Here is a 15,297-nt window from a genome sequence, read left to right as displayed (position 1 = left end):
TACATGGAAACATGTGTAGTGCCCTGGAACTCCCAAGTTGGGTAACTGCCGCCCTGGCCCTGCTTGCCTGACCTTGACCTTGATGTCCTCCCTGTGCTGATTCCCTGCTGGTCTCCACCCTCCTGAATGCTTAAGGGAAGTTCTTTGTTTGTGTATCCTGCATTTGGTGTAAACAGTTTAGATGCAAGAATGTAGAACATTCAGTAGTGAACTTCCGCCCTCCGTGGTTCCTTCATTGTGCTGTAATCCTGTATTTAAGGTCTCCTCCCTCCTTCAATAAACGGCATTGGGCATCCCTTGGCACGAATGACCCGCTGTCTTTTGTCTCTGTTTTTTGATCCACAGCCCCTTGCTCGGACTTGGTAAACGGGTAGTGGTAGCGCAGGCGCTACTGCAACAAATGGAGGTTCTACCGGGATCCCAGAAAGAAGGGAAGAGCTGATGGACACCCGGGTAAGTCTGGCGCCAGCAATTTAAAGAAAAAAGAGAAGAGAAGGGTGAATTGAAATGGGTGTAGCTAGCTCACAGTTAATTGGACTGCTGAAGCAGGAAGGCACCAAAGGTAAGAAAGAGCAAGACGGCTAAAGATTTAAAATAAAAAAGGAAATCTTCCCAATAGAGAAGAGGGAAGGAAAGGAAATTTCCCATTAGAAAAGGGAGGAGGTTTTAATCAAGTATAAAGGATTTTCCCAGTAAAAAGGAGAAAAAATTTTGAAACTAGGCCTAAAGATTTTGGGGCCTTGTAGAGGAAGGATGAAGGAAAGAGAAAAGCCTCTTCCCAGTGGAATGGAGGAAGAAAGGGCTCTTTCTGATGAAGTTTCAGGATAACTAGAGCTCTGAGCTCTTTCTGCCTGCCAGCACAGAGCGGCAGCATCTGAATTGCAGGGAGTCAGTAAGTAGGCCTCACTGCTGCTGGCTGAACAAACAAGCAAGCCCAGAGGTTCAAGTTTTGTTGTCTGTTTGCTTGACTTTGGTTTAAATGTTTTCTATTTTTCCCTCCGAGTGGGAATAATTCAATATTTAGGATCCCTTCGTGGGAAATGTTTTTCTGTTTTTCCCTTATGGTGGGAATAACTCATTATTAGATAGTACCTTCATGGGAGTAAGAGGAATTTTAAATGAAAGTGCATGTGCGTGCGTGTGCTGGACAAAGGTGCTTGTGATGGCCTGAGAGATGACTCAGAGCAGCAGGCCACCAGGTACACACCATGGGAGGTGGAGCTGCAATGGAGCAGAGCTCGGCCCAGGCAGGTGGCCCAGGCAGGTGCGGGCACTAGAGCCCAAGCACCCTGCGGAGCCCGCCAAGTGAGCAGAGGCCTGGAGAGGGGCAGGTGCTAAAAGTTTAAATGGGCCCAACAACTTCTGGTAAAAAAGGTTTCAGTCAGGACATGGAATGCTAAGTCAATGCTGTTTGAATTTCCAGGAATATTAGTCATTCATTGCATAAAGAATGCTATATTCCTTTGTCTTAATAAATGTTTGGATGAATGGTTGATTCTCATAGTAGATAAGCTAAAGGAACAGGATTGATAATTTTAAACTGTATATATTAGGTATGCTCTTGTCTGTTGATCATTACTGAAAATTTGGCTCTGCTCTTTAAGTTGCTTTCTAGAAAGTCTTGGTTTAATGCTATAGAAATAACACCTGAAATGGATTGGGTTGTTAGCTTTTTAAATAATGTTGCTAAGATAAACCTATAAAAATAATCTCTTACTAATAAAGAGGTTACAAAATTATTTCTCCAGTAAATAAAATACAGATAAATTGTTTGGTCCACATTGTTAATAATTGGCTTTTTGCATTAATGTGTTACTTGGAATCTATAAAGAAGGATCCTCTTATTTTTAAGATTTTATAAACATTCTCAAGAGTATTGCCTAAAGTTACCTCTTCAAATCCTATAGAGATTGTATTTAATGCTTTTATAATTGGCATATGTAAAAAGGATAAAAGCTGATGATAGAATTGCTCAATTATTATTTGCTTTCATATTTTAAATGCAAAATGGTGCCTACATGTAGAACTGGAGGCTTAGGAAGTTGAGGAGAAAAGGTGTTTGACAAACAGTTATCAATGATAAACAGCCTAAGTTAAAGATAATATTATATGGGATTGAGACTGAAAGATTATTGGATTCTGGTGCTGGATATATCTAAAATTTCATAAGAATCTTGAGATCCCAACTGGCCTCTACAAAAAGTCAGGAAAATGGAGGCTATTACAGGATCTTAGAGCTGTAAATAAAACCATGCTTCTCATAGGAGCAACACAGCCTGGTTTGCCTACACCTGTGTCAATTCCTAAACATTGGCATTTAATTGTGATTGATCTATATGGATGATATATTATTGGCTGCTAAAGATAAAAAACTTGTTTTTGATGCCTTTTCTAAATTACAAGAGGTTCTTAGCCTGGCTAATTTACAAATAGCCCCAGAAAAGGTGCAGGTATCTTTTCCCTATCATTACTTAGGTCATGAATTGTTACGCACAGGCACACGTCCACAAAAGATTACTCTGCCTACAGATCAGCTACACACACTTAATGATTTCCAAACCTTTCTGGGAGATATTCAATGGCTTCGGTCCACTTTGAAGATTCCAACAGGTCAGCTTTGCCCCTTGTATGATGTCTTAAAGGGTGACCCTGACCATCTCCCCGTGAATTAACAGCTGAAGGGCGTACAGCCCTACAACATGTGCAAGAAGCCTTGGAACAGGCTCATGTACAGTATATAGATCTTTCTTCTCCCTTATTGTGTTTGATATTTTATTTTACTCATTCACCTACTGGAGTGTTTTGGCAATCAGGTCCTATTCTATGGGTACATTCCTCAGCTTCTCCAGTGAAAACCATTACTCCTTATCCTCAAGCTGTTGCTCAGATTATATCTAAGGGAATCAAGATCAGTGTTCAAACTTTTGGTAAGGAGCCAGATATTGTGGTGACCCCATACAACCAGTCTCAAATAGTATGGTTGCAAGCTAATGATAATGATTGGACCATACTGACATGCTCCATGCAGGGTCAGTTTGATACTCACTACACCTCCAATGATGTGTGTCAATTTTTTAAATTGCATCCTGTCATATTTCCCAAGATAGTACAGATGACTCCTATTCCTCAGGCCCGTGTAGTATTTACTGATGGCACATCACGTGGTTTTGCTGTGGTAGTTTCTGGTAACAGTGAAAAGAATGAAAGTCCAGGACACTTCCGCCCAGATGGCAGAGGTACAGGCACTGTTGCTTGCTTTACAGATGTTTTCTGATGAGTGTGTAAGTATTTATACTGATAGCCAATATGTGGCACATGCCATTATGCCTTTGGAGACAACAGCCTACATACCATCCATTTCTCCATTCATGAATATTTGTTGCAAGTGCAAGGATTCATATGGTCCCGCTCACAGAACCTTTATGTGTGTCACATTAGAGCTCATACCCAATTACCTGGACCTCTAAGTGAAGGTCATCAGAGGGCTGATGCCATTACTCATATGGCTGTCACATTAATTTGTTCTGCCTTTGAAAAGGCTACTCAGTTGCATCAGCATTGTCATCTAAATGCTGGATCTCTTCATTATCACACAGGCATAACCCGGGAACAAGCCATCCAGATAGTTAAATCATGTCCTCTTTGTGCTGAATTTTTACCTGTTCCTCATTTGGGAGTTAATCCCCGAGGACTTACCTAATCATGTGTGGCAGATGGACGTCACACATGTACCTTCCTTTGGAAAATTACAATATGTCCGTGTGTCTATTGATATATATTCCTCTTTAATTTTTGCCTCTGCCCAGTCAGGGGAAAAGGTTAAGGATGTAAAGAATCATTGTCTTCATGCCTTTGCTTATATGGGAGTGCCTAAATGCATAAAGACTGATAATGGTCCTGCTTACAGCAGTACAGGATTTTCAAAATTCTGCCAAGATTTTTCTATTGCTAATAAGACTGGTATTCCTTATAACCCTCAAGGACAGGCTATAGTAGAACGCTACTACCATCATACCTTAAAAATATATATTGCTAAAGTAAAAAGGGGGAGCTAGGGGCTCATCTCTCCTCCCCACATTCTATTTTTTCCCTTGTTTTATACATTTTAAGTTTTTTATCAGTGGATTCTGCTGGAATATCCACTGCAGATAAGCACTGGAGGGCTCCTGTTGCAAATTACCCTTTGGTGCGATGGAAGGATCTTTCTACTGGCACTTGGAAGGGACTCGATCCGGTGTTGGTGTGGGCCCGGGGTTCTGTTTGTGTCTTTCCTCAGGACAATGAGGTTCCTCTTTGGGTTCCTGAGTGCTGTGTATGCCCTGTGGCTGCTGCTGAATCCCAGCATGGCAGAGACATATTGGGCCTCTGTGAAAAACTCTCCCCTTCTGATGCCAATGGGGATTGAGAGCCCAATACGGCCAACTTTGGCAAGCGTTAACATAAGCCTAGAAACTGTAGCCATGCAGTTGGATTCTTCAGAAGGTAATAATGTATGGTAACTGTTCTTTCAAGTAGGTTTGAGAAGGTGTCACCCAGACACCTTGGGATTAAGGATAACTCTGAAGGTCACTGACTTTCATTTGTTAACAGTAGCATGCCAGCTAAGCCTTTTCATTTTCACAACCCTCTTCAAGCTGGTGTAGTACCTACTCTTCAGGAGTGGCTCTGTGTAACATTTATTGACCTCCTGAAATTCATATAACCCCTTTTGAAGATACCTTAAAATCTGTGAGCCTGAATGTAGCCATTAATGAGACATTAGTTCTGCTCCTTGTCTTCTGTCTGTCTTTCTTTTTCTTTATGGTTCTTAGTTGTTCTTTTACAGAGCTGCCAGCTTAAGTCATGATAGGATCAAGAAATGGGCCTTGGTGGTTCGTGTTCCTGGAGCTGTGTCCATGCCAGTGGACTGTGGCAATTAGACACCGATGATGCTCAGACGCTCCAGAAGAGAATTTGACACCGCTGTTGCTGTTATAGCAGTGGCAGCCACTGCTGCTACTGTTTCTGGGATTGCCATTTCACTACAGCTAGCACAATGGAGACCCTGGCAGCAAAAGTAGCTACCATAGTTAAGTACTCTTTCATTCTATTGGGCATGATAAATTTAATTCAGTAGTTATATACATTTCAATTGGCTTTGAATGTTATAAATTCAATAAACTCAAGTTCCATTTACTTTTGGGATACCATCTTATAAGGACTCCAATTTGCAGTAAGGCTCGTTAAAGAAGGGAATGGCTCAATTGCCTCTAGCCTACTGGCTATGGGTGGGTTAGGACTTCTGCTGGTCTTTTATGTGTCATACAGGTTGCAAGCCCAGCACCACTTTGAGATTTTTGGCAGCAGTTAACCCTACAGCTCACGTGGTTGAGCCTGTATGATAATGAGTATTCAGAGACCGGTAATGCTGGGGGGCAGTTGTCAACCTAAGACAGAGCGCTTGTGTGGCCTGAACAAGTGTCTCCATGACGGGTAAGGCAGCCTGTTGACGTCCCACGCAACCTAAGTCAGAAGCTGATTTTTTGGTAAAACAGGGGGACCTGTAGTGCCCTGGAACTCCCAAGTTGGGTAACTGCCGCCCTGCTTGCCTGCCTGGACCTTGATGTCCTCCCTATGCTGATTCCCTGCTGGTCTCCACCCTCCTGAATGCTTAAGGGAAGTTCTTTGTTTGTGTATTCTGCATTTGGTGTAAACAGCTTAGATGCAAGAATGTAGAACATTCAGTAGTGAACTTCCGCCCTCTGGGGTTCCTCCATTGTGCTGTAAGCCTGTATTTAAGGTCTCCTCCCTCCTTCAATAAATGGCATTGGGCATCCCCTGGCACGAATGACCCGCTGTCTTTTGTCTCTATTTTTTGATCCACAGCCCCTTGCTCGGACATGGTAAACGGGTGGTGGTAGTGTTGCCTGAACAAAATCAGAATAATGATAATGCCACTGAACATGCCAATGAGGACAGATAAAGTTCCACATCATCCCACCCTTAGATGGAAAACTATGCAAGGTCATTGGTTGCTGATAAAGGGAGAATCAATCTTTACCACAGAAGTTGTCCAATCTTAATTGGTATTTCTGAACACCTGTACTTAAGAACAGAGCTAAATGGACAGATTTAAGAAGTACATACTCAGTAGGAAGTATATATGAGAGAGAAATAAATTAGCCATTAATGTAGCAATACTATAAAGGATGTTTACCTAAGTAGTATCTTACAGGGGGTATCCACATGACACAGAGCTAGAATAAAAAGTAAAAAGTACTGAAAGAGGCAGTAAGTAGGTGGCACCAAGTTGATTCTCAATGCAGATGGACAGAGCACAGCAACTTGATTTAAAAAAAACAGTGAATGAAATACAATTTGCTCATTTGTTTACCAAAAATTGAACGGCAACTCCCCCTAAGAAAGTTAGCCAGCGTGCCTGAAGCATGTTAAAGACGTACTCTAGCAAATGGACAGTGTTCCAAAGACAAACACGATATGAGAGCTCAGGCATCAAAATCCATTTTATATTTTCTCAGTGTGCTGTGGTTTCTGCCAGATGTCATGGATGACCTGGTGCCTGTATTCCAGAGATAACATGAAACGAACCCAAATCAAGAGTGAGAGAAGATGCTTGACAGGTGATGGACACTTGGGTCATACACATTCTGCATGTGCTTCATCCAGGAGCCCTGCAAGTGCCAGGCAAAGTGAGTCGACCCAGTCCAAACTGTCAAGAGTAATTTCATGATAGGTATTTTCAGAGAGGCTCTACAGGTACGGACACAGATGGACATGCATTGTTCTAAGAGTCTTGAACCTGAATCTCTGTGAACTAATGCAAAATTAAAACCATTGAATTTCCACTAATGTACCCCATGATACTGACATATTTCACAAATATTTTGTCTTCCATGATCCATTTAGTTTTCAGTGTGTTTCTATAAGCCACACCTAACTTTTGTAACCATGCTGTGAAAGACAAATATCAGCAGGTTTCAAACCAATCATAAAAATGTACAGAACTAATTTTAAAAGGGATGTTATCATTTCCAGAGTAGCATTAAAACAGAAAATATCAAAGACTTACTTTGAAGTATAGTGAGGAAGAATTTCAATAAAACAAGATGTGGAACTTCAAATTATCTGCGAGTGGCCACATCAGAGAAGCAGCAGGTGGCAACTGACCTCAGGAGTTTGGCCCACCAGGACACAAGGCACTGATGGGAAAATCTCAGATAGGCAAGGCTCCAGATGCTTCCGCTTCAGAATGTCTCTTCCTATTGCTGTGCCTGTACATGTTTGCCAGTGCCATTTTTCTCTGGTATCTGGCATAGTGTGAATGAGTGTGGGGAGATCTCCACTGCCTGTAATGTAGTGATATTATCTCTTGGAAATACCCCATTCTACTGGGCATTTTTTACCTGTGGATTATTATAAAGATGAGATCCTCTTAAGCTGCACTGTTTAATTGAAGGGATGATTTTTATACAGTAATAGTGTTAGTTTAAATAGAATTTTGATGATTAAAGGTTTCTAACAAATATAGGAAGGGATTAGGGCATAGGCAAGTTTAGTGGGAAAATTAATATAGGTAAAGGCAGGATATAATGTTGCCCCACGCCTGATGAAACATGATTAAAAAAAGATTAAAAAATAAGAACAAGAAGGTGTCACACAGCTCGGACTTATGAGTTCCTCTTGAGGAGCCATATAGACTCTGGTTTAGGTTAACAATTAAAGAAAACTGAGTCCAGAAGCTAGGCTTTCTCAGGCTCTTTTAATATTAATGTTGGGGGATGTGTTCACAGGTTTTCAGTGTTCATTATAGCTAAAACACAGCTGGAAATAACGACTTAAGGTTGGGTTAACATGTTTTTCTTAATGGCTTTGAGGTAGAAAGTTGTGGGAAACAGTTTAAAGTTTAAGAAGACACACTTTTAATAGTTGAATGGGGGACTCACTGAAGTCAGGAAACAACACAATGTAGCCTGACTGTTGCTGGCTGACATACCTTTTTTGCTAGGATGGGTTGGTGATCAAAGGTGATGGTTAATTCCTTGTACCCATTTCTGCCCTCAATTTCCTCATATAAAAACTGTTGATGAGTGGGTATGCATCCTGAGGATTTAAAGTAGAGCTGATTGATTGTTTTTCATATATAAAACTTTAGATTTATGATTCTTTCAAGTTTTTCTTATAAGAATAATAAAATGATTGATCCTTTCTTTATAACTGCAAAAAGCAGCCTGCTGGTAAAAGACCTGGCTGAAAAAAACACCTTGCTTGCTGACGTTCTGTTAATCTATAACATGTTGTTTGGACATGAATATATGTGGGTTCTTGGGGATAATTTGTTTTTCTCCTGTAATATATGAAATGTATAATCATGTAAGGGATATGGAAAACATGATGCTTTTTAATTGTATTCATTGAAATCATCACTTAAAAATAAAATATAACATTGTAATTTTTATAATGCTTGAAAGATTTTGCTGAGGTATAAAAGCTATATAAGAATGCACAGACAGGATACATCTGGATAGGGGTAAGAAATTTAAAAAAACAAAAAGAGAGAGAGAGAGAGAGAGAGACTCTGACATGTTGAAGATGTGTGTGTGTGTGTGTGTGTGTGTGTGTGTGTGTGTGTGTGTGTGTGTGTGTTTCCTTTTTTGCTGGCCCTAGAGAGTTAAGTTTTACTCCCTCAGATATAACAGTCAATTGAATGATTAGTCTGCCAACTCTGTGATTCTCCCTTAATTCCTGAGCTGCTGAAGGCTGGTCCTTACAGCAGCAATTAGTTATTCTAAATTAAAAGCAAAGCAAAAAAAATAAAAATAAAAGGAAGAAAAATCTGTTCAAAGTGATACAAATAGAAAACAAAACAAAATGATTCTGTTTACGCTCTTCTTGTATGACATTCTATGAAAGAAATGTATTGAAACACAAATGAGACCAGTGCTATATATCGCTTTTGTCTGTAACTGTGTCTTCCAAATTGGAATATCTCTGACTGGAGTGGAAAGTGAGTTTCATAAGACTTCCTAAGTGAGGTTAAGAAGCAAATGTAACTTCTCCAGTAAAGCTGTTAAGTTGGACAGGGAGCTTCATGAATTACTAATGTAGGTCTCTGAGACAGTGACCATGCTGGAGTGTGGAGAAAGTGCTATGCTATATGCTGCTGGTTCACTCATAATCCTATTAAGTGCCCCCTCAAGCACTGTTACACAAACCTAAGTGTGAGACTTTGATCTGATATTTACTGCTATTGTTTGTCATCTGTGCTGCTGTATTCAGATAATTAGACATTTGTTCACAGTTTCCCCATTAAAGTCACACAATGGCAACACAACAAACAAATGTTGATGGAGCTAATCTTGACCCTGTGTTTTTGCTGCTCAGAAATATACCCAGGCTACTCGCTTAAGTCTTTATTAAGAAACTATAGTCTATAATGATGTCTAACAAATTGAATCAAATAACTGAAATGTTCCCACTAGATTTTGACAGTTGCACTTGGTACAAAAAAATAAAACTTTGAGGTTAGAAACATTGTAAACTTAGATATCAGAAATGCTGAGTATTTGGGAAATAAACATACTTCCAAGTTAACAAAGTAAAGAGTAATAGATTTGATGGAAGTTTAAGGAAATTCCAAATCAATACACTATCATAAAATTTGACAAGCAAAGTCCATCAAATACATTATTGAAATTAGACATCAACTTACTCTCCACAGGAAACACTAACATTAACTTTCTTATTTTCTCTTTAATCCACTGATGATAATAAATTTCTTCCACAGAAAGAAAGTTTAATTTTTGACACTTAAAGGCACACTTGAAAAACACATTTCTAAAAAAAATGTTCAAAAGTAGTTCAAAAGTAAATGTGGTTACTTTCTCTGAGACAAAAAAGAAAAAAAAATAGATCAATATACACAATTTTCAATCTCTTGAAAAATCCATTCTTTTTAAATTGCAGGTTGGTCATGATAACACTTAAGTCTGCTCTAAGTTTCCTCTTCAGTGAAACGAAGAACCTTCATAGTCCATGCTTACATTACAGAGATTTGAAAAGCTAGTAAAGCACATGACAACACAGGAGTGCACTCAAACTGAAGAAATTAACTTCTCATTGTTTTAATAATAAAGGACTTAATAAACCAAATTATATTTACTAATATTCAACATATATTAAAATGCTAATTTTAGCAGAGCCAATTAAGCAATATACTGTACCAAAGCATTATGAGAAAAGAACCACTATAGACTTATTAATATCTTTGTATAGAATAATTCATAAGATTTTTATTGTGGTAATGATTATTTAGTAGACAATTAAAATATTAATATTTAAGATATTATTACATACTTTATGAAGTAGTTTTAACCATAAATACATAAATATATATTTGCTGGAAAAGTGGGATAATCCATCATAGCATTTGTATTAAACAAGTCTTTGAAGATATATGCATTTCAATTTAATTGTACTTTAATAGATTATCCATCTACTTTTAATAATACATATATGCTTAAATATATCCTTTAAATAATTATAGATATTTTTTCTTGAGTGTGAAAAATAACATTCATAAGAAACTCACTATCACATAAAGAATAGAGTTTAAAACAGGATACAGTCAATTATTTTTATTATAAATATAAAAAAATGACAAAACATAAAAAATAGTATTTAATTTATGAATAAAATCAAGTCAGTTACTTTTCTGCAGCTGTGAAGAGACACTACAACCAAGGTAAAGAAAGTATTGCTTACAGATTGATAAGGTTAGTCTGTGATCATTACGGCAAGAAGCAGAGAGGCTTGGTGCTAGAGCAGATGCTGAGAATTCTACATCCTGATCCAAAGTCAACAGGGAGAGAGAAGAATGAAGGAGAGACTGTGTATGGTATAAGCTTTTGAAAATTCAAAGTCCTCTCATATTAACATACTTCCTCCAACAATGCCACACCTCCTGATCCTTCCCAAATAGTTCCACTAACTGGTGAATAAGCAATCAACCATAAGAGCATAAGGGGACCATTCTCATTCAAATCTCCACAAATAGTGATCATGTAAAATCCTTCCAAAAACTTGTTGCTGTGGAAGAAAGTAGAATACTTTCCAAATAGAGAATGCATGGTGAGTATAATGACAGCACGGAGTGTTTCATGTAGGAGCCCACAATCACCAATTTACACCTAACATATGTAAAAAGACCTGATACACAGCAATTGTTTAATAGATAATTTCTTCACCCAAGTGACTTATAATGGCATTTTCCTTCACTGAGTTATAGGACCACTTCTTAATTTTGCCTAGTTTCCAGTTGACAGAATTTTGTGGGTTTCTTATATAATCTTATATCATTAAAACAGGCAAACTGAGAGAGAGCATCTTGCATTTCTTTCTCCTCTGTTTATGTCTCCCCGTGTGGTGTGTGTGTGTGTGTGTGTGTGTGTGTGTGTGTGTGTGTGTGTGTGTTTTAATGTGTGTGTGTGCGTGTATGCAAAACTCAGTGGTCAATCTTCACTCACTTCCTTTGTTGCTCTCAATCTCTTTATTTAGATAGTATTTTTTTTTTTTTGACTTTTTTGAAATGCTTTTTTTCTCACATAATAGTTCCTGATCGTGGTTTCCCCTCCCTATACTCCTACTCCTCCCAAGTCTCTCTGTGTCCCCTCCCTTCAGATCCACTTCTTTTCTGTCTCTCCTTGGAAAACAGAATTATAAGGGAACGTAATATATAATATTATTATATTATAAGATAATAAGATAAAACAAAAGATAACAAATTAGAAACAGACAAAACAAACATAAGGAACAGAGTCCAAGAGCAGGCACAAGAATCAGAAAGCTGCTTGTTCACACTCAAGAATCTCATAAGAACACTAAACTAGAAGCCATAATATATGTGCAGTAGACCTATGCAGACCCTGTGCGTGCTGCCTCAGTTTCTGAGGTTTATATGATCTTTGCTCGTGTTGATTTGCACAGCCCTGTTTTCTTGGTGTATGATATCCCTTCTGCCTCTTACACTCTCTCTGTCTCCTCTTCCCCAGGGAACCCTGGATCCTGATGGGAGGGATCTGATGAAGATATCTGGTTTATGGCCGATTCTTCCATGGACCCTCATTCTCAGCATAATGATACAGAATCCTTCAATGAACTAATAACTCATCATTTTGGCTATACTGAATGGCCAAGAAGCTCTCATAATCTACCTATCTCTGTCCACACAGCACTGAAGTTACAGATACATGGCATCACACTTAACATATAAAAGTAAGTACTTTACATTTCAGTTACCCTAGAAATAATTCCATCCACAAGAATTCATGTTTGATTTAAAATACTATATATTCAAACAATAGGAGAATTCAGCATTTTTCTTACCAAGTCTGTGACATTCTTCTACATAGCTAACCCTTACAGTCTGTCAGGAGTCCATGACACAATCCATAAAAACATGTCAGTCCTAGCTGGAATAGCATTATTATCTTACTTTTTTTTGTTTTGAGACTTCTTGCACTATACCTCAAGCTTGACCTAAACTTATGTTTGTGTACCATCAGTCTTCCGAGTGCTGATTTATGGCTTGGCTGAGATAAGCACCTTTAAAGATATTTCTGACCTAGCTGCTTGCTTCTCTCTCTTCTTAAAGTTTAGCAGTTTATCTGGGAGCAGTCAATGTAATGTGGAAATGTAATCTGGTGCTGGTACTGGTGGCACAGGAGTGTAGCTTGAAGTGGAGAAGGGACAGCGAAGGTCGAGAGATGAGAATCAGAACATCAGCTACATTAGAGAAAAGACCAGAGCTTATACTTTGGACTTGGATCTTTGAGTCAGTGAGAAAGCACTTTTTAAAAGTAGAATCAATCTGACAGGTGTAAGGTGGTATCTCAGAGTCATTTTGATTTGCATTTCCCAGATAATTAGGGATGTTGAGCAATTCCTTAAATGTCTTTCAGCCATTTGAACTTCCTCTGTGGAGAATTCTCTGTTTAGTTCTATAGCCCATTTCTTAATTGGACTGTTGGGCATTTTGATGTCTAATTTCTTGAGTTCTTTATATATTCTAGCTTTCAGCCCTCTGTCAGATGTGGGGTTGGTGAAGACCTTTTCCCATTCTGTAGGCTGTCGCTTTGTCTTGTTGACCATGTCCTTTGCTCTACAAAAGCTTCTCAGTTTCAGCAGGTCCCATTGATTGATTGTTTCTCTCAATGTCTGTGCTACTGGTGTTATATTTAGAAAGTGATCTCTGGTGCCAATGTGTTCAAGAGTACTTCCTACTTTCTCTTCTATCAGGTTCAGAGTAGCTGGATTTATATTGAGGTCTTTGATCCACTTGGATTTAAGTTTTGTGCTTGGTGACAGATATGGATCTATTTGCTGCCTTCTACACATTGACATCCAGTTATGCCAGCACCATTTGTTGAAGATGTTTTCTTTTTTCCATTGTACATTTTCGCCTTCTTTGTCAAAAATTATATGTTCATAGGTGTGTGGGTTAATGTCAGGGTCTTCAATTCGATTCCATTGGTCCACATGTCGGTTTTTATGCCAGTACCAAGCTGTTTTTATTACAGTAGCTCTATAGTAGAGCTTGAGGTCGGGGATTGTGATGCCTCCAGAGGTTGTTTTATTGTGCAGGATTCTTTTGGCTATCCTGGGTTTTTTGTCAGAATAAAAAGCACAGAAGACAGCTTATGCTGGAGAGGATGTGGAGCAAGGGGAACTCTCCTCCACTGCTGGTGGGAATGCATGCTTGTACAGCCACTTTGGAAATCAATATGGCACTTCCTTAGAAAATTGGGAATCCATCTACCCCAAGACCAAGCTATAGCACTCTTGGGCATATACCCAAGGAATGCTCTATCATACCATAAGGGCATTTGCTCAGCTATGTTAGGATCAGCTTTGTTTGTAATAGCCAGAACCTGGAAACAACCTAGATGCCATTCAACTGAAGAATGGATAAACAAAATATGGTACATATACACAATGGAGTACTACTCAGCAGAGAAAAACAATGACATCATGAAGTTTTTAGGCAAATGGATGGATCTAGAAAAAATCATCCTGAGTGAGGTAACCCAGACTCAGAAGGACAAACGTGGTATGTACTCACTCATAGGAGGATACTAGATGTAAAACAAAGATGACTAGACTGCTACACAACTCCAGGGAGGCTACCTAGAAAATGGGACCCTAGGAAAGACCCAAGGATCACCCAATGACAGAGAAATGGATGAGATCTACATGAACAATCTGGACGACCATCAGAGTAATGAAGGGCAAGATTTGAGGGAAAGAAAGCTTAGGAGAGCAGAAGATCCCAGCTGGATCAAGAAGAAAAAGGGAGAACAAGGAATAACAGACCATGATAAATGAAGACCACATGAGAACAGGAATAGGCAGAGTGCTAGAGAGGTCCCCAGAAATCCACAATGATACATCCTCTGTAGACTGCTGGCAATGATCAAGAGAAAGCCTGATCTGACCTAGTCTGCTGATCAGATGGCTAAACACCCTAACTGTCATGCTGGAACTCTCATCCAATAAGTGATGGAAGTGGATGCAGAGATCCTCAGCCAGGCCCCAGGTGGAGCTCCAGGTGTCCAACTGTCGAGAAAGAGGAAGGTCTGCAAGAGTGTGAGTTGTTGAATCCAAGATTGCAAAAAGCACAGGGTCAAATAGCCAAACGAATGGAAGCACATGAATTATGAACCAAAGGCTGTAGAGCCCCCAGCTAGATCAGGCCCTTTGGATAAGTGAGACAACTGAATAGCTTGATCTGCTTGGGAGGCACCCAGTCTGTGGGACCAGGGTCTGTCCTTAGTGCATGAGCTGGCTGTTTGAAACCTTGGGCTTACACAGGGACACTTTGCGCAGTCTGGAAGGAGGTGACAGGACCTGCCTGTACTGAATCCACCATGTTTAAATGAATCCCCAGGGGTGACTTGATCCTGGAGGAGATAGGAATGGAGGGGAGGGGTGGGGGTTCGAGGGGGGAGGACAGGGGAACCCATGGCTGATGTATAAAATTTAAAACACATAATAATAAAGAAAAAAAAAGTAGAATCAATTTGACATTCACCTACTACATTCTATAATCAATTATCTTGAGATAAACAAATTAGAAAGACTAATAAATGCACTCCTACTAAATGTGTCTACTCTTCCCAACAGAAGGGCAGAGAACACTGACACTCAGATACTAAACAAAAAAATGATTCCCCACTATGTACACAGCACTGTCAAACATTTGGATAAAAACCTTAAAATAGCAAAAAATAAAATAAAATAAAA

The 15,297-nt window shown here is 39.2% G+C and overlaps 1 long non-coding RNA gene across 1 annotated transcript in view; it reads left to right on the top strand.

Annotated features, from left to right (window-relative positions):
- The first annotated feature begins 309 nt into the window (after positions 1 to 309).
- LOC118572920 overlaps positions 310 to 15,297 on the top strand; it is a 31,776-nt gene continuing 16,788 nt past the window's right edge. The window contains exons 1-2 of the long non-coding RNA XR_004943566.1: positions 310 to 453; positions 12,048 to 12,270. This is a non-coding gene — a long non-coding RNA (uncharacterized LOC118572920). The remainder of the gene's footprint in view (positions 454 to 12,047; positions 12,271 to 15,297) is intronic.

The sequence above is a fragment of the Onychomys torridus genome, chromosome 23 (genome assembly GCF_903995425.1).
Source record: "Onychomys torridus chromosome 23, mOncTor1.1, whole genome shotgun sequence".
Lineage (NCBI taxonomy): Eukaryota > Metazoa > Chordata > Mammalia > Rodentia > Cricetidae > Onychomys > Onychomys torridus.
The sequence above is the reverse complement of the archived record's forward strand: the minus strand, read 5'-3'. Positions and strand labels throughout refer to the sequence as shown.